Source organism: Arachis hypogaea, chromosome 14, assembly GCF_003086295.3.
Source record: "Arachis hypogaea cultivar Tifrunner chromosome 14, arahy.Tifrunner.gnm2.J5K5, whole genome shotgun sequence".
NCBI classification, from domain to species: domain Eukaryota; kingdom Viridiplantae; phylum Streptophyta; class Magnoliopsida; order Fabales; family Fabaceae; genus Arachis; species Arachis hypogaea.
The window spans coordinates 95,596,813-95,602,021 of record NC_092049.1 but is presented as its reverse complement, the minus strand read 5'-3'; positions in this window follow the sequence as shown (position 1 = coordinate 95,602,021).

Below are 5,209 nucleotides of genomic sequence, written 5' to 3'. Positions count from 1 at the left end.
CTCCCTTTACATTTCAAGCAATTTAGCTTCTGCAATCACAAATCACCCAACCAACACTCGATTAACTTGACTAAATCAACCACTAAACTAAAATTGCTCAATCCTTCAATCCCTGTGGGATCGACTTCACTCACATGAGTTATTATTACTTGATGCGACCCGGTACACTTGCCAGTGAGTTTTGTGTTGGATCGTTTTCCACACATCAGGTGGTAATACTGGAAAACAAAGTGCTTAGGGCCACGGCCAAGACTCATAAAGTAGCTGTGTTCAAGAATCATCTTACTGAACTAGGAGAATCAATAACACTATCTGAACTCTGAGTTCCTATAGATGCCAATCATTCTGAACTTCAATGGATAAAGTGAGATGCCAAAACTATTCAAGAGGCAAAAAGCTACAAGTCCCGCTCATTTAATTGGAGCTATGTTTCATTGATAGTTTGGAATTTATAGTATATTCTCTTCTTTTTATCCTATTTGATTTTCGGTTGCTTGGGGACAAGCAACAATTTAAGTTTGGTGTTGTGATGAGCGGATAATTTATACGCTTTTTGGCATTGTTTTTAGTATGTTTTTAGTAGAATCTAGTTACTTTTAGGGATGTTTTCATTAGTTTTTATGTTAAATTCACATTTCTGGACTTTACTATGAGTTTGTGTATTTTTCTGTGATTTCAGGTATTTTCTGGCTGAAATTGAGGGACTTGAGCAAAAATCAGATTCAGAGGTTGAAGAAGGACTACTGATGCTGTTGGATTCTGACCTCCCTGCACTCAAAGTGGATTTTCTGGAGCTACAGAACTCAAAATGGCGCGCTTCGAATTGCTTTAGAAAGTAGACATCCAGGGCTTTCCAGCAATATATAATAGTCCATACTTTGGCCGAGTTTAGATGAGGTAAAAGGGCGTTGAACGCCAGTTCTACGCTGCTGTCTAGAGTTAAACGCCAGAAATACGTCACAAGCCAGAGTTGAACGTCAGAAATACGTTACAAACTGGCGTTCAACTCCAAGATTGACCTCTACACGTGTGACATTCAAGCTCAGCCCAAGCACACACCAAGTGGGCCCCAGAAGTGGATTTATGCATCAATTACTTACTTTTGTAAACCCTAGTAACTAGTTTAGTATAAATAGGACTTTTTACTATTGTATTAGACATCTTTGATAAGTTTTATGCTATCTTAGACTTTCATGGGGGCTGGCCATTCGGCCATGCCTGAACCATTATCACTTATGTATTTTCATACGGTAGAGTTTCTGCACTCCATAGATTAAGGTGTGGAGCTCTGCTGTTCCTCAAAGATTAATGCAAAGTACTACTGTTTTTCTATTCAATTCAACTTATTCTGCTTCTAAGATATTCATTCGCACTTCAACCTGAATGTGATGAACGTGACAATCATCATCATTCCCTATGAACGCGTGCCAGACAACCACTTCCGTTCTACCTTAGATTGAATGAGTATCTCTTGGATCTCTTAATCAGAATCTTCATGGTATATGCTAGATTGATGGCGGCATTCATGAGAGTCCAGAAAGTCTAAACCTTGTCTGTGGTATTCCACGTAGGACTCTGGGATTGAATGACTGTGACGAACTTCAAACTCACGAGTGCTGGGCGTAGTGACAGACGCAAAAGGAGGGTGAATCCTATTCCAGTATGATCGAGAACCTCAGATGATTAGCCGTGCTGTGACAGAGCATTTGAACCATTTTCACAAGAGGATGGGATGCAGCCATTGACAAGGGTGATGCCTCCAGACGATTAGCCATGCAGTGACAGCGCATCGGACCATTTTCCAGAGAGGATAAAAAGTAGCCATTGACAACGGTGATGTCCTTACATAAAGCCAGCCATGGAAAGGAGAAAGACTGATTGGATGAAGACAACAGGAAAGCAGAGGTTCAGAGGAACGAAAGTATCTCTATACACTTATCTGAAATTCTCACCAATGATATACATAAGTGTTTCTATCCTTATTTTCTATCTATTTATCATTTATGTTCGAAAACTCCATAACTATTTTATATCCGCCTGACTGAGATTTACAAGGTGACCATAGCTTGCTTCATACCAACAATCTCCGTGGGATCGACCCTTACTCATGTAAGGTTTATTACTTGGACGACCCACTGCACTTGCTGGTTAGTTGTATCGAAGTTGTGAATGAAAAATGATTTATTAAGATGTGCGTACAGAGTTTCTGGCACCGTTGCCTGAGATCACAATTTCGTGCACCAGTTAACGTGGCTTCTAACGTGGTGGTGATAGCCATCTCCAACATTAGTGACAAAGGTGAGTGCCACTAACGTTGGCTCATCATTCTTTCATCCACGTTAGCTCCCACGTTAACTAAGTTAACGTGGGAGTTAACGTTGCTCATAGTGGCTCATTCCAACGTTAGTGACAAAGGTGAGTGTCACTAACGTTGGCGATTCTTGCTCCCTCCACGTTAGCTTCCACGTTAACTAAGTTAACGTGGCAACTAATGTGGCTCAAAGTGGCTTAGTCCAACGTTAGTGACAAAGGTGAGTGTCACTAACGTTGGCCATTCTTTTGCTTCCGCACGTTAGAGTCCACGTTAACTGAGTTAACATGGCTCTTAACGTGGCCAATATGAGCTTGGTCCAACGTTAGTAACAAAGGTGAGTGTCACTAACCTTGGCTTCATTTTCTTCTTCCACGTTAGAGTTCACGTTAACTTAGTTAACGTGACTCTTAACGTGGGCTATGATGGCTTCGAGGACGTTATTGGCGATTACTTTTCTCATTAACGTTGCAAGCTAGCTCCCATTCCACGTTAATGGTTACGTTAGTTAGACTAACGTGGCTGCTAACGTGGTTCTTCCTTGCTTCCTTTGTCCTGAAATCAAGCAATAGAGTGCATCAAAGTTCTAATCCAAATCATGAGACATGCATCATCCAATTTGTCATTCAATTCTTGCATAATTCTCATGAAATCATGTAAAGTGCACAATGTTTGCTTGAATCAAGATGTAAGTGAAATTCTACCCAAAACTTGCTTATTTCCTAAGAAAATACATGAAACTACCCTAAAATAGTAAAGAAAAGGTCAGTGAAACTGGCCAAAATGCCCTGGCATCACAACACCAAACTTAAAGCTTGCTTGTCCCTAAGCAAGTACTGGAACAAGAGAATGATGAATGAACTGCCAAGAGAAATGAGTCATTATTGTGGAAGTCATGTCCTTAGTTTTATGGTGGTTTCATGCATAGCAACTTAGGTTCATTCCTTCACTGGCTTTCAGACCTTTATCATGTCCTGGAATACTCACTTGATTGCACCCTATGAGACTTTTATTCATTGATCCTTTTATTGTTTTCAGGGTTTATTGCATCCTTGGGCTAAGTGCTTTGTGAGGGGGCGACTCTTTAAGATAAGCTTTCAGCCAACACTCCCGAACCAGTTAGTTCAAGGTGCTAGGTGTTGAAGCACCCCTAAGGACTTACTCCCTCAAGTCTCTCTCCCCATACATACACACCACAGGCACATGGTTTGTTTATTTTCTTTCTTGATACCTTGGTGTCCAGCACCTCTTTGGGTTACTAAATGTTCTGTAGCAAGGGTTACTCTTGATAGTGGACTTTCAGCTGATAATCCCGAGTTAGTTAACCCAAGTTACCAAGTGATAAGGCACCCCTGAGAGCTTATTCATCCAAGTAAATCCCTTACACAGGAGCACCACAGACACATGCCTCAAGATTCAAATCCTTGGTGCCTAGCCTTATTTCTTACTCTTTTCCTTTTATTTCTCAACTTTCATTTTCTCTTTCCCTTTTTCTTATTAGGATCTTATTATTTAGCTAGTCTCATGGGGTGTGTTTCAAGCATATGATTCCGGATAGATAGTTGCCTTTCCACCTTGTTGGTGAACCAACTTAGCTAATCTATTACCATACCACAAACTTAGGAACTTACTCCACAATATGAACTCCACTCTGGTCTTTCATAACATCTCTTTTTTTATTTGATTCAAAAGGAGACAAGCAACACAATAAACAAGGTGAAGATGCAGCATTGACATTAAAACGAGCACATATATGACGAAAGCAATAAAAATAAACATTAAATTCTAATGATTTAAACTAATGAGTAACTATTAATCGAGGGCACCTTGGGACTTCCAATTTTTAGCATTTCAAGTATATGGAATTAAGTAACAATACAACCTTCGGGTGATGGTTTCTAGCTGTCCCCTTGTTGTCATCATCCATAATTTTTGCTCCTTCACTTCCTTGGATGATGGTGCACCATTTCCTCAGAAGGTTCCTGCAAAGTTATTGGAAGTTGCTTGTTCCCAAAGCACTTGAGAAATAGTTAGCTTGCATGTATGCTTGTTTCTGAACTTAATTTGGTGTGTGAACACCAAACTTAGTTCCTTGCCTAGTACAACAAATTGCATACTTACAGAGAGCCTCATATGTTATTATTAACTAAATAACTATTAACTAAAGACTAAACTACTGCTAAGTGGTTCCCCTGATTGGTTGGAGCTAGCATTTTTTCCATTGGAGTGTAGTGTGATTCTAACTAATATCTTTGGTGGAACACCAAACTTAGAATTACACTTTCACTCTTGGATTGTTTTGGTGTGGAACACCAAACTTAGCTCCTCGTAATACAGGGGAAACAACTTGTGATCTTTATTGAAATGACGATGAAAAAGAAACTACCTTAGGTTGGGTTGCCTCCCAACAAAGCGCTCTTTTAGCGTCGTTAGCTCGACGATTCCTCCCTTACTTGAGATGATACTTCACTTTGGGGTTTTCCCCTATGTTGCCCATATAATGTTTGAGCCTTTGTCTGTTCACAGTGAAAGTCCTCTCCAAACTTTCATCCATGATTTCTATGTGTCCATACGGCGAGACCTTTGTGACAAGAAAGGGTCCTGACCACCTTGATTTGAGTTTTCCTGGGAACAGTCTCAATTTGGAGTTATAGAGGAGTACTTGCTGCCCATTTGTGAAACTCCTGGGTGCCAGATGGAGGTCATGTCTTCTCTTCGCCTTTTCTTTATAAATCTTGGCATTTTCATAGGCTTGAGATCTAAATTCCTCCATCTCTTGCAGCTGCAGAATCCTCTTTGCACCAGCAGCAATGCTGTCAAAATTTAGTATCTTGAGAGCCCAGAGAGCTTTGTGTTCCAGCTCCAGTGGTAAGTGACAAGCTTTCCCATACACCAGTT